At 38.8% G+C, this 15681-nt stretch overlaps 1 protein-coding gene across 1 annotated transcript in view; it reads left to right on the top strand.

Annotated features, from left to right (window-relative positions):
* Positions 1 to 15681, top strand: part of LOC134802715 (uncharacterized) — a 146940-nt gene that overhangs the window by 35443 nt on the left and 95816 nt on the right. Inside the window, exon 2 of the mRNA XM_063775360.1 lies at positions 12187 to 12296. The gene's annotated coding sequence lies outside the window, so the exon portion shown is untranslated. The remainder of the gene's footprint in view (positions 1 to 12186; positions 12297 to 15681) is intronic.

The following is a 15681-nucleotide window of genomic DNA, read 5'->3' as shown; positions in this document are numbered from 1 at the left end:
TTTTGTTAGTTTTTTCTCTCAGTGTACCGGGGACCACTGTCGACGTGTTGCCTCTCTGTCGCACTTGTAAATTCATACGTAAGTGTGACAGGGAGGCAACACGTCGAACGTGGTTTGCGGTAGGCCCTCAGTACCCGTATCCTCCTGAAACTAAATGTACATTACAATGTAATCGTGCAATCTAATTTGAACCTTTCAATGAACCAAATAAAGTAGCATTTCTTTTGTTTCATTGCTTTTTAAATCAAACGAAATTCGTTCTAATTTACTTATAGAATAAGGTTCAAATAAAAAAATATATATATCTTTATATGGTGGGTCCTATGAGGGTATCATGAGTCACTGACATTGTCAAAACACTCAAAACTGACATATACGCTAACGTCTACGTAATTTACTTTCTATACATCTCGCTCGCACTAATATGCGAGTACGAGCGAGATGCATAGAAAGTAAGTTACGTTCTCGATAGCGTTTATGTCAGTGCCCAACTGGTGGTAGCCACACTGTTCTGTCAATTCTATTAACAGTTCTTAATTAAAAAAAAAAATTGAAGAAATGTGTTTTGTTACCGTATTTTTATTATTTATATGTAACATACATTTTTAAATAAATTCATGTGATATCTTTCGAAAAAAGGCCAACAAAAATTTTACTCCATACAAAAATGAACAGCCTTACCACGAGTTTCGACGCTGATATTTATGCTTGCGTGTGCATACATATTAGTGTATGGAAAGTAAGTTACGCACACGCTAGCGAATGTCAGTGTCAGGTCAGTGTCAAGCTCGTGGTAAAGCTACTAGTAACATCTCTAATCGAACTTAATGTAGCATTTCGGTACAAGCAATAATGACTCCTATACCCACGTATTACGGTCTTCGTAATCATTGCTTCATGTAGTTAACAGTCACTGATAATTCTACTTTTAAAACCAAAGGTCGTATGAGAGTTGAAAGTATAAGGCACTTACGTCATTTTTAAACTAAACCCTTTTGTCCTATCGCACTAAAGGTCGTATCTCGAGTGGACATGTACGCGAGATACGCCGTTTTCAAAATTACCCGTTACCCTAATTTGATGGATTGTAGAAACAAGATCCAATCGTCTTTATTAGGTATCCGTGATCGATCTGTTTGTGCGTCCGTCTTGCTCGCACGTAATGGGTTAGACGGAGATGGGTGGTGTAAGCGGTCGACCAATTACATTACAGTTTAGGTTTCAAGCCGTCTGTAAACTCCAATATTATCATTTCGTCGTCGAAACGTAGTCGTTATCAAATGTTTCGGAGCAACTAAAGTGCTCAAATATATCTGAACAATCGAACATGAAAATAATGAAAATATACTCCCTTATTACAAGTCTCAATTAGTTAATGTGGGGCATTATCTATGAAAAGGGACCTTATTGTCGAGGGCGCTTACGCCGCACAGCGTCGCGCGGCATTGTATTTATATCGGAGCATCGTTAATAATGGCGTAAGCGCCATCGACAATAAGGTCCCTTTTCATAGATAACGTCACATTACAAATACATAATTTAAAATGACAGATAAAGACAACGATTAATAGCTAGCTAATTGAAGGTTGTAGCGCGTTTATGAATAAAGCCAAGACTTTTAAAATGGGGGCGTGTTTAGATATTTATGAGCATATTGGCCGCTCCGGCTCCGATATATGTGATGGAGGTCTACAGTCTGTACTATAGGTAATTGCAGAAATAATATAGTATTAACACAGAATAAATAATAGTACTAGGTACAGAAGACTCACTCTCTAACAAAACCCGTCTGTTACGATCAGCACAGATATGGCCGCTAGGTGGCGACAGCGCCACACGCGGCTTATGGCTTTCCCCAAAATTGGGGCGGAACGGATGTACTTTTAGCTACATGTAGCAAATCGACGAAATCGCGGAGTGAGCCACGCCTTGTATTAATCAGATTTATATTTATTGTATAAAATCTTCGAGCAACACGGAAGGGAGGCGGCATTCGCACTATTTCCCCTCTGCCGAGGTACAAGATTAGCGCGTCAATCTAATCTAGCGCGGGTAATAAAACTAGTTGCACTTGGATTTTTCACTAGACCGAGTCCAGACGCGCGCGTGAACACTGCTGCACAAAAATGCCTGTTTGGTCGGTTTTTTGTTATAAAAAGAGGTCGGGGGGGGGGACATCAAATTTACAAAAAGAAAGTGTTACATTTCACATGTAATATTTTTTTTACATATCATACTTCGAGCAACACCGGCTTCCGACACATCGGAAGGGAGGGGCCCAAGCGATATCTCACCATACAAATCTTTCTGCCATTTTTCGCGGGGGGAAAGGTGCACACAGTCGCACTTCTCACACACTTACATATAAAATCCAATCTGTAATGACGACACAAATACATAGAAAATGACACACGTCAAAGACAAATCTTGCAAACCTCGATCTCTTTTTGTGTACGGACGAGTGACAAGTGTCACAACACGCACACTAACACATTTTCGTTGAAGTATGTTATTGTATTCTGAGAGATGAGAAGTCGGATTTGTCGCTCGACCGATCCGCAATTTGTACTGAGCGAGCAAAATCGATAAATCCAACAATTACATGAGACTAAAATATAATAATTGTGTTTGAATGTAATTAAACGTATGATATGTAAACAAAAATATTACATGTGAAATGTAACACTTTCTTTTTGTAAATTTGATGTCCCTGACCTCTTTTTATAACAAAAAACCGAGCAAACAGGCATTTTTGTGCAGCAGTGTTCACGCGCGCGTCTGGACTCGGTCTAGTGAAAAATCCAAGTGCAACTAGTTTTATTACCCGCGCTAGATTAGATTGACGCGCTAATCTTGTACCTCGGCAGAAGGGAAATAGTGCGAATGCCGCCTCCCTTCCGTATTGCTCGAAGATATCATACGTTTAATTACATTCAAACACAATTATTATATTTTAGTCTCATGTAATTGTTGGATTTATCGATTTTGCTCGCTCAGTACAAATTGCGGATCGGTCGAGCGACAAATCCGACTTCTCATCTCTCAGAATACAATAACATACTTCAACGAAATTGTGTTAGTGTGCGTGTTGTGACACTTGTCACTCGTCCGTACACAAAAAGAGATCGAGGTTTGCAAGATTTGTCTTTGACGTGTGTCATTTTCTATGTATTTGTGTCGTCATTACAGATTGGATTTTGTATGTAAGTGTGTGAGAAGTGCGACTGTGTGCACCTTTCCCCCCGCGAAAAATGGCAGAAAGATTTGTACGGTGAGATATCGCTTGGGCCCCTCCCTTCCGATGTGTCGGAAGCCGGTGTTGCTCGAAGTATAAAATAGTGATATAATTAAGCTTTTCAATCTCGTACCCAATAAGGCCACTCAGCACGGTACTCGAGTGAAAAGTTCTCCATTATATCACGATTGTATAAACTACTATCAACATATCTTCAGAAAGCGCTAAATCATAATAAAAATAAAAATCATAGCATTTGGCGTAATTTGCCACTACCATCCCAGCACAATAATATTCTACCCACAGTCATTTACCAAAAGTCAATCTTATTTCTATACGAATAAGGTTCATTATCTAAACGAAACATTTCTACAGAGGGTGCTCCCCTTACGATATTATTTGGCGATAAAATCATTAATACGCGATGTTCCGCCATTTTGAAAAAGGGCCTAAGTAACGCAGTTTTTCTTGCGAATTCGGTGCTTTTTCTTTTAAAAACGTTATTTTATTGTAATATACCCTATTGTGTAGTGGTTTGGGTTCATTTTTAATTGATAAATTGTAAGAAGCTTAACGTATTTATATAACATGTACGCATAATAGAGGCGAGATTAATTTTAGGGATCTGCGGATACAATGTAAAGAAATAGAACCCTTTTAAAAGGCATAATTGCTCTAGGGACGGTGCCCTTTAATTTTCACAGAATTTAAAAAAGGTAATTAAAGTAAGCTATTGAATTACATTAACTAGGTATGTAAAACAGATACAATATTTTCAAACATAACACGAATAAAATAAAGTCAATAAGTACCTACATAAAAGGCGCCGCCGTACGATGCCTGTATTTTAATAGTAGTTTATGTGACTGCTATACATAATATAATATAAAAACCTTTTATTTCCCGTAACAATAATAATAATTTATAATTTGTTTCCTTACAGACTAACTAAAAAAGGAAAAAAATATATGTGTATATGTGTATGTGTATGTGTATTTACATCTAGTATGTAGGTTTTTTTGTATACGACTTTTCCTTAGGTCTTTTTGAGTTATGTCCTCTCTCGGTTTAATTTTTATTGGGATCCCTTTGGCACGGTATAGGTCTCCTCCAATTTCTTCCACTTGTCTCTGTTGTGTGTCACTTTAAGCCAGTTGTTTCCAGCTACTGTTCTTATTTCGTCCTCCCAGCGCTGCTGAGGTCGTCCCACGCTTCGTTTTCCATAAGGACCGGTCCATTTAGTAAATATGAGGGTCCAGCCCTGGTCAGTGTACCTGGCTACGTGGCCGGCCCATCGCCATTTCAATTTAAGCGCTACATCAGGGGGGTGTCAGTGTCACTACGTAGTTTAGGTACTAGGTAAGTACATTTGGCCGGCGGGCCTCCCGGGCAGGGCAGGCGTATGGCAGAGTGGGCTGCCGCTCGACCGCACGATAGTCGTGTCACGTGGCGCTCGCGCAAAGATTCACGGTTCGTGCGCGGTTATAAGTTTCAATTTCGTTGCAGGCGGCGAGTATAGGCATAATTTTACACCTAAATCTGACTTTTGTGAAGGAGTGAATTTTCTGTACGGTAGTATTATTAGTTATTCTTTGGCTACATAATGAAAGGCATTTAATTACGAGTGAGGGTTTATTAAACGAGCTGAATGCGAGTGACCTTAATTTGAATGGAAATACTCACAAATCGAAATGACAATACTCTTTTACTAAAGTTACAAACAGCAACACTTAACTGTCCTGTCGGTGGACATTATGCCTCTTGTAATAAGGTTTATGTACTGTCAGTTAAAAAGGTGGGCGATTGTTTTTGAAGTGAAAACTTCTTTAGCGGCGCTGAGCACTTTTTGAGGTGGGGGAAAAATGATAAACTCGAGACAGCGTAAGGCGTAACGCGTAAGGCGTCTCTCCTCTCTTTCTACCGCACGGCGAAAATGTATGCCTGAGCCTGCTGTTTCATGTAGGCGCGAAATTCAAAATTTGTATGAAATATCGATCCTTCTTGCTTATATTTTTATATTTGCCCCATTTTTCTACTGACAACGCTAGCTTGTCAGAGTACAATTGTTAAAAATGCATAAAAAATATTTATGAACAAGCAAATCTTGTCAGTAGAAAAAGGCGCGAAATTCAAATTTTCTATGATAAGATATCCGGGGTCATCCATTAATTACGTCACACGTTTAGGGGGAGGGAGGGGGTCAAGAAAATGTGACATATTGTGACATGGGGGAGGGGGGAGACACAAACTTTGTGACGTCACTTTAACTTCATCAGTAAACGAAATTTTTTTTTTAATTATTTTATTCGCTGTACATTTAAATAACAAGTTTTTAAAACGATAATCGTTTTTATTCTTTTAATTTTCTTTCCTAAGCAGTTTTGGGTTATAAAATTACTAATATTTATATCGTCAAAAATATTTTGATAAAATATTAATAATACTTAATTCGATTTGGCGATTTCGTAGAAAAAATGTGACGTCACACTAGGGGGGAGGGGTTTGCCAAATGTGACCAAATGTGACAAGGGGGGGGAGGGGTCAAAAAACCTAGAAATTCGTGTGACGTAATTAATGGATGATCCCTCCCTTCGCGCCCACATTTTTTAAATTTGCCGCGTAAGTAACGTTTTGTTACACGCATGGAAGAAAATTGCTTATACCGTAAGCCCCCATTTTCAACGCGCGTTAAAAAAGCTCTTGAATCTGTCCGCACTCTAAATTCGATTTAACGACCCAGGCTTAAAGTCAAAAATCCAACAACGCTTGATAAAAGCGTCACCGCTGTCGTGTGAATCCACACGACACATGTATCCATTTGTGTCATTCAAACGCTTTTTTAACGCGCGTTGTAAAAGCGCCCGGGGCGTTTTCTAAAATAAATATCAAAAACCTGATTCTCACAGATCCTGGTGTTTTTGGGTTCTTTCAACTCAGAATCACTAGCATATTCAATTATGATGATAAAATAAAATGTCCCAAAAATTTGTATGAAAATTGTACGTTCCACTACGTCACGCACATACAAGTGAATTTATTTTTTCATACTAAAACGTGACGTAATGTAATGGACATTTTGGGACATCTTTTTTTAATGGTGGGATGGAGAATGCTATCGATTCTGAGTAGAATGAGCCCAAGAACGTCCAGATTTGAAAGAATCAGGTTTTCAATATTTATTTTAGAAAACGCCCGGGTATGGGGGCTAATATTTTGAAAAAAAAAAAAAATAGGTAGATTTGACGTCGAAGGTGGTAGATAGGTAGGACGCAGGTAAAATAGGTAGATCTACCTAAAAATTGGTAGATGTGACAACACTGTGTGTGACGGACAATGTCATTGTTTTTTGATTTAAATGCCATCTAGTGAGTTTCCCTCAAACTGGTATTAATATAACGGTAGTACCAGTAGTACCCAGAGTGATGTGCTTAGGGGTTTCAAGTAATGCGACGATACAACGCTAGATGGCGTTAACCTCAATTATACATAGTGCTGCAGACATTTTGCACTATATGGCCCTGTTATTAATATTTTGAGTTACAATGTCGTTGAGTTTTCACTTCTGCCGGCACTCCCGGAGTGCAACCCGTTGTTTTTTTTTAAGTGGGAGACACACATAGGCTAATAAAAAAAAAGAGAGTATCCTATCTACTCTTCTAACCACATTTTTAAAGAAAACTAGATATTATCCTTGCGTTGAAATAAGACGCAAGTACTAAATCAAAACTTGTAACAAAACACCAACATCCAAAATCACACAAACATAAAACAACAAATAAAATCACTAACATTTGCCACCCTCGTAACTACCCCTATATTTATTAACTATTCGCAAAATGGCCGAAAAGTTGTAAAAGTATTATGATTTGCAAAAAATATCATTCAAATTTCTATCTTATGTCTACAGAATAGAGTCGATATTTAAACGTTTTATTTTACACGTGTGTATGTTCGTAATGTAGATACGACGTTTTTGTTCTAAGGCGGCTCCCCTCACCCTTGGTACAGTCGGGCGTAATTTGATAGAGTAAAAGAACATTTCCTGGACACGACGGACAATTACCGGTATTTGATATTGTTTTCATGTCCAAAATGTAGCTAATAAAAAAGTGTGTGGGTATTAGACGTGTGCGCCGATTGAAAAATGATCGGCGGCGGCGTTTGCCAAAAAATCGGCGGCGGCGGCGTGTTTTCGGCGTGAAATCGGCGTGACCTTGACTTTCGGTTTTCTTAAGAAAAATCATAAATTTGTTGTTTTTCTTGAAAATTTTATCAATGCAGGTTACTGGTCAGTTAACTACGTATAGGGTTTTTAAATGAATATAGGATAGGTATAATAACTTATTTTCCCTAGTAAGGAGGTTACCTGGTCCCAATGACCTTCGATCCGATCTGGAACTCTCCGTTTTCTCAAGCTTTCCTTGGCTTATCCTATTAACAATGACGTACTTTAACAAAACAGAACTCCACATATCCTAGACATTTGCTAGACTATAGTGGACTGCTATGGCTTCTTTTTAATGGTTTTCTTGTCGTACAACCACCAGGCTTACTGAGACGTATCTTCTTTCTCGTTTTCTCATTGCTGAGGCTCGCGACCACATGTAATCTGTCTCCATTTCGTGCGGTCATAAGCCGTATGGACTGCACGGTGCAGACTGCTGCAAGCCGACCTCTTCATAGCGTTCGACCATCTCACACATGCTCCAACTCGAGCACGTTTACCATTCATTCGGCTTAAATTCATGTGTTTCTTCACATCATGCGTTGCATAATATGTCCGAAGAATCTAAGGGCTCACGCATGGCATGTTGGGAAGAGATGAGTGGCGATATAGAGCTCTTTGAGAATGGAGGCGTTTGTTCTTCTAGCTGTCCAAGGTATAAGCAGCACTGGCAGCAGTCTTCGTTCGTTCGTTAACATTTGACGGTGAATACTTAGGATTACTCAGTTACTTTAATTGGTGTGTCAAATAGTTTCTGCAACTGGCTATTCAGTTTCATTCAATTAATAATTGATGTACATACTTATTTAGTTGGTTTAGTTGATTTAGTTACGCTTCCGGCCTGACCGAGGCACCTGTGAAGCTATATTCTCTGTGCGTCAACTAAAAGAGAAAAGCAGAGTGCAAGGTCGTCAACTGTCTCTCTGCTTTGTTGACCTCGAGAAGGCGTTTGACAGCGTGCCTCGTGAAGCCCTCTGGATAGTTCTGAGCAAGCTTGGATGCACGGAGAAGTTTGTAAGGCTAGTGAGACTCCTACACGACGACATGGAGTGCTGCGTTGCTACTGACGACGAACAATCGGACTTCTTCCCCGTTACGTGCGGGGTGAAGCAAGGTTGCGTCCTAGCACCCACTCTGTTAGCGTTGTATTTTTCGGTCGTAGTCCAAGAAGTCTTATTCACATGCTCTGAAGGTGTTCGCGTCCGCTATCGCACTGACGGCAACATTTTCAACCTGGCCAGGTTTAAAGCACGCACAAAAGTCTCATACTCAGTGATCACAGAGATCATGTATGCAGATGACTTGTGCTTTGTGACTGAGTCCCCGGAAGGCATGCAACAGCTCATGTCCAGCTTCGACGAGTCCTGTCGCAGATTTGGGCTCAAGATCAGTGTCAAGAAGACTGAGGTGATGTCGCTGGACGTTGTCAGTCAACAGGCACTGGTCGCTAACGACGTGTCTAAACACGGCGAGGACCAGCTGAAGCAGGTGGACAAGTTCCGTTACCTGGAGAGCACCTTAACATCCAAGTGCGACCTTGATGCTGAAATTAACGGCTGCAGCTTTTGGCAAGTTAGATCACAAGGTCCTCAGCTCGCACGATTAAAACTGGCCACTAAGATATCCGTTTATATGGCAATCGTGCTGCCCAACCTTCTATACTCCGTTGAGACGTGGACCGTTTATCGCCGCCATATCCGCACGCTGGATCGATTCCACCTCAGATGCCTACGCAAGATACTGAAGATCCGATGGTCTGATCGTGTTCGGAATACCGAAGTGCTGCGTGGAGCAAATGTGGGTGGTATCGAGGTATACCTCATGCGACGTCAACTTCGGTGGTGCGGTCACGTTTCGCGGATGAACGACCAGCGTGTGGCTAAGCGCATCTTTTATTCCGAGCTTGATGAGGGCAAGCGGAAACAGGGCGGCCAATTCCTCAGGTACAAAGATGTGCTTAAGCGGCACATGAAAAAGTGTCGTATAGAACCCTCGCGATGGGAGCAGCAGGCAGCCATACGGACGGAAGGGCGGGCAGTAATAAATGCCAACGTAACTGATTTTGGATCGCGACGGCGCTTAGAGCTGGATGCCAAGCGCGATGAAGTAAACGCCAGACCAGCTGCGGCAATACATTATAATTACTCAAATGGTGTGCTCACATGCCCGCAATGTTCGCGAACTTTTATATTTGTGTGCGATGTATATTTGACAGCTGTAACATAAATAATACAAAAAATACATTTTGTAATCCAAAAATCAACTTGGAATAGCTAATTAACAACACTCAAGGTCACGCCGATTTCACGCCGATCATTTATCGGCGGCGGCGGCGTGGTCAAAAAGCCCGGCGGCGGCGGCGCGCCGGCGCGGCGCACACGTCTAGTGGGTATAGAGGGAGACACCAGTCAAAATGCTGTAGCCAATGATCATAGTGTGTAAACTGTGTAAGTTGTGCTTCTAAATATTACTTACAAAATCATTGAGCTGTATGCCGTATGCCCAAAATATGTATGCCAGGGATCGGAATCGGTTTTTTTTTGCAAAAACTTCGAAATAACCATATCATTATTTCGAATTATTTTATACTCCAAATGTAGGACTCAGTTGTGTTTTAAGGTAACGAAACGACTTCATATTATTAGATTGCCCAATTAGAAATGAAATGAAATTAACAAAGAACGAATAAATACCGGTTTCGTTCCCATACAAAAAATACCGGTATCGGATCCCTGATGTGTGCACTCTACCTTTGGCAATATAGGTACCTATATTAATATAGGTATACATATTTGAACATGCTGGTCAATTTACTACAAAGCCATCCTGCTTTTGTAATAAAATAACTGATCTTTTAGACCAATTTGGGCACTCGAAATCGACCTGTAATTTTTTTTAATGTATAAAAAGGGTTAAATTGGTCGCATCGATATTTTAACCCTCTGTACCGTTAACAAAAGAGGAAAAGAAAAGCAATGCCAGCTAGTTCATCCTAGAGTTAGACCAAGAAAAGTCTGCAACGATTTTGATAGCATACGCAGTACAAGTTTTATTTATACGACATACTGCCCGATACGAACTTTAAGATACGTCAATTAATAGATCTAGAAAACGATATGGATTAGATATGTCAGTGTCAAATGTGACGTTTCTTCAATTGACGTATCTTAAAGTTCGAATGGGCCGATAATTTCATAGAATCCTGTATTCCTCGCAAAAATTAGGGTGCGGGATAGCTCTTTATGCGAGTGCGGTCTTGACGAAGGAACGACGGAACACATTTTCTTTTCTTGCAACAGACTTAACCACTCTTTATATGATGTTTTACCGAAAAATATTCCGCGGCCTATCAATTTTCAAACGCTTCTGGTTCTCATGGATCCTCCCATCACTGGAATTATTCTTAAACACATACAAGAAAATAATATAAAACTTTAACGGCTTTACTTGCTCTACTCTTTCTATAATACTTGTCATCTTATATCTATTGTCCATCTCTTATTTTTCTCCTTATGTTGGCATGCTGCCTAACTGTCAAAACTATCGCCTTTCCGCTCTTTTTCTAATAAACTGTACATATGTCATGTGTTGTCTGTGATGTCCATAACAATAAATGTTTTTGTTTTAGGTTCCCAGCACAATTCCTATCACCAAATCAAAATTATTCACCGAACATTCTTATCGTGCGTAGTACGTCTTAAAACGTCGTCATTGGCAAAATCCCTCCTGCCAATACACACAAGAGGGGAAAGCCATAAAAAAAAAAAAAAAAAAATTTCATAGAAGTTTGACGTTAAATAAACACTTGCACTGCGTGTGCTATCAAATCGTTGCAGAATTTTCTTGGTCGAAGGGGCCCCACTGATTAACAGTCCGGATGGTATCTGCCTGTCAGTTGTTCGGAACTGTCAACTTTTTGTTCTAACTGACAGGCCGATTCCGTCCGGCGGACTGTTAATCAGTGGGCCCCTTAACTCTAGTTATGTTTTCTATAATTCATATGTTATATGTTTGCTTCTTTGTTGTGGTTGACTGTACTGTCAGGTTAGGAGCTTAATTTAATTTCAATGGTCGTTTAGAGAAGCGAGTAAAAGTTGTGTGTTGTCTCCGAAACTGACAACATAATGGCTGTTAGTGGAAAACTGCTGTTTTACTGTGATTAATATTTTAATATACCTAAGTACCATTATTTTAAACCACTCCGTTGCAACCTTTTTATTCACGTTGGTATAAAAACAAGTGCGAGACGGACTCGCGTTCCAAGAGTTCCGTACATTACCCAATTTTTAACAATGTATTTTTATATGTGAAACGTCAGTGAATTGCCTTTAAAAACCCCGTAGAGCTCAGATCAAAAACTAGTATGTATGTATATTATTAGTCCGACTCACGCATACTCACTATCACTGCATAATTGCATATTTCTAATAGGTTTTCCTGTCATCTATAGGTAAATAACTATTTTCTGTATTTTTTTTTTTCAAAATTTTAGATACAGTAGTCCGCTTACTTTTCTATGACATGACAGGCGATCACGTGATGCTTTCCATAGAAAACGATGCGCCGGAAGCTCCGGCCCGGACACGGCCTGGTCTAACGTGTGTCATCCTTTAGTCCGGTTTCCTCACGATGATGATGAGATAGTTTCATATCGTAGCAAATAATCGGTTACTTGTTAAGTTACTATTTATATTATGACTAATGTATATAATCTCTTTTGTTACAGATACCGGATGCGGGATGTGTCAGTGATCAGTGTAGTGGTGTGTGTGCGTGAAAATGTGTTGTGTGTGTGTGAGGAGCCGGCGCAGAGCTGAATGATCGCTTCCATACAAGGTGAGAGAAAAAATGCTTCTTCCAAAGATATGTGTAACTCCGCTTAGGATAAGTAAAGTCTAAGGAAAAACGTACCTCGGAAAAACAAGAAAAAAATATGCTCGAATAGATGGCGCCATACCTTTGGCCTATACTCGTGTAGATGGCGACACCGTTTAAAGGGGCCCACTGATTAACAGTCCGCCGGACGATATCGGCCTGTCAGTGTCAGTTAGAACAAAATTTTGACAGTTCCGAACAACTGACAGGCCGATACCGTCCGGCGGACTGTTAATCAGTGGGCCCCTTAACAATTTTAACACATATCAGTGAAAAAACATGGGTCTTAGTCATATGGCGTTATATAAAATACATTTATCCATATTATACCGGGTGTGGCCTGTAACATGAGCAAAAAATTAAACTGTAGGCTGTACTCCTCATACTGACCAACATTTGTTCAGCGACTTCAAAAAATAACTTGTGGTTTGATTTTTAATACACTTTAAAATTTATTCTAAGACGCAATGTATTGCGAATTTTGTTATGTTTAAGGCGTGACAAGCAACGTCAATCAAAATGATATGGCGTGGCGATGGCGTCCATTGAAGATAATATTTATTTTGTATGAAAAATAGGGAGTCTAAATACTTCATAATTTTTAAAAGTTGTTGAACAAATGTGTCACCGTCTGAGGAGTACAATCTATGTTTTAATTATTTGCTCGGGTTACAGGCCACACCCCGTATATTAATACATTATAAATACTAGACTTTTATTAGGTATTCAATCAAATTCTAGTTACTAGGTCAAGTGGGGTCATCATTTGAAAGAACATAAGTTGTACATTTCAAAACATTGCTTTCATTTTTTTTACAGTGAAAAAATAAATTGATATATGAAGGAAAATAAAAAAAAGTACCATTCTTTTTACATTGACTAAACTTGCTTATATTTAATAGTTTTTTTTTTATGTGAAATTTCATACTTCACTGCTGCTTGACGTTAATTAATATTATAAAATATAATAGTAGGTATTACTAATGTTGTACAAACAGCTACATTCCTATCTGTACATCGGTGGACCTTATTACAGAAGGCATAAGGTCCTCAGATGTACAGTTAACAGTGCGGGCGATGGTACCTCTTATGCATTATGATAGAACATAGAACCAACTGTGACAAACATACAAATGGCGTCGACCCACTTTTCACTGAGAAAAATACTTAGTACCGCACTGTATACTACTGATATCATAGCTGGGTCATTCTAAGTTAAGAGGTATTAACGGTGTCCATGATACATATCCATACTTTTCTTAAACAATTTAAATAAATTATGGTAATTTCCCTTAAAAAATTGCATTTCCTCTATGGACAGTAAATTTCAATTAATTAATTAATTCAGTTTTGTCACAATTGCACCTCAAACATGCAAAATGTCCCTCCCCTGGCCTGTCCCTTTGCAGGTTTTACAATAAATCAGTAATTTTATCCAGATGTGATTCCCATAAATCCGTTAAATTTGGTATACTTCATAAATTAAAACAAATATTGATTGTAATGTTATTAATAAAATCCTTAAAATTTTTCTTTTTCATAAAAAATATTTATGTTAAATTTTGTCCCCCAAATTCTATGTCTCCTACCCTGGCTATTATGTAAATGTAAAAATATTGGGTTTATGATTTTAATTATTGCGATTTTAATCCCAATAGCAATGCATTTGACTCAACACTAACAACCAACCCTGCGACAGTCATCTTTTGGTTCCGATTGTCAGTCATTTTGACCATTGACCTCTTTACTTGACAATGTTGTTTTATGAAAGTGGTATCTCCCCTGCGGGCTCAGCACGGTTCCATTTTTATCGACTATCACTATGCGCGTCCCTTTTGCACTTACATACTTGTTAGAACGTGACAGGCATGGTGACAAGGGATAAAAACGCGACCGTGCTAAGCCGCCTGGTCAGTTTTATTTCAAAATTATTGATATAAATACTTAATTGTATTTGTATATTTACTATAGTTTATGCATAGATTATATAAATACTTTATTTTAATTATTTACAATAAATACTTTCACAATTATATCTGATTTGACATGAAAAAGTCACTCCCCTGGCGTCTTTCCCCTGGCGCATAATTTTCCAAAATGCACAGTGGAGGTATGAATTCTTGTTTAAATGAATCATTACACTTTAATTTGCTCGAATTTGTAAGAGGGCTTGTCAAAATTTCGATTTTGTTTGTGTTTTTAAAGAGATCAGGGGAGAGACCCTTCTCTTTATTTACATAGAAAAAGTACGGTCTCTCCCCTGGCCCCTGTTTCACCAACGTGACAGGTGCGACGAATTGTAAAATCACTGTTGCTGACGTCACAGGCATCCATGAACTACGGTTACCGCTTACCATCGGGCGGGCCGTATTCCTGTTTGCCACCATCATTGTATTATTAAAAAAAACTTGATGATATCGGAAAAAAACAGATATTTCTCTTGCTAAGTTTATGACAATTGTCACAAGAAACACTACAATTGTCACGAAATTCCGACATATAACTCATTACCTGTCAAGAATTACCTACAATTCTTCTAAATCTTTGACAATTGTCAGAAACTTCGCAGGAGAAATATCTGTTTTTTTCCGATATAATAACGTTTTTTTAAATAATACAATGATGGTGGCAAACAGGAATACGGCCCGCCCGATGGTAAGTGGTAATCGTAGCCCATGGATGCCTGTGACGTCAGCGATAGTGATTTTACAAATCGTCGCACCTGTCACCGATGTGAAATTGGGGCCTGGTGTCTTCTAAAATGGTAAAAAATTAAAAAAATGACTGATCAGCTTACAAATATACATAAAAGATTTGTTTCAATAAAAATATTGTATAATTAGATCAAAATTTTTGTTGTGCCACTTTTTCATATAAGCGATTACCTCTTAGAATGACCCAGCTACTTGTGTTTATGTATGTAACATATGTGCTGATATGTTTAAAGACATAACTTACGGCTATATTAAACTATACTAAGGTTAGACAGAACACATGGTACATTCGAGGTCGTTTTAAAGCAGGGACCGAATACCGGTATAATTTTCATACATACTAACCGGTATTGAATTTCGGTATCTCGGTCGTTTATGTATATTTTTGCATTTAATTTCGCTAATCTGATCAATCATTATCCTTACCTAAATACTATTCTAGAATAGCAAAAGAATATTGTGAATGCTGTGTTATTTTGATTTTTAATTATACCGGTAATGGTCCCGGTTTTAAAGCAGTACTTTTAAACATATGGTAGCGTGCCAATAAGTACAGTCAGCTGCAGAAATAGTTGACCACACCTGCACAGAAGCTTGTTTTCAGTCAAGTCTATCCTCACAGCTGATATAGT

This window comes from Cydia splendana, chromosome 25, assembly GCF_910591565.1.
Source record: "Cydia splendana chromosome 25, ilCydSple1.2, whole genome shotgun sequence".
Classification (NCBI taxonomy): domain Eukaryota; kingdom Metazoa; phylum Arthropoda; class Insecta; order Lepidoptera; family Tortricidae; genus Cydia; species Cydia splendana.
Note: the sequence above shows the minus strand (reverse complement) of the source record. Positions and strands in the feature narration are given on the sequence as shown.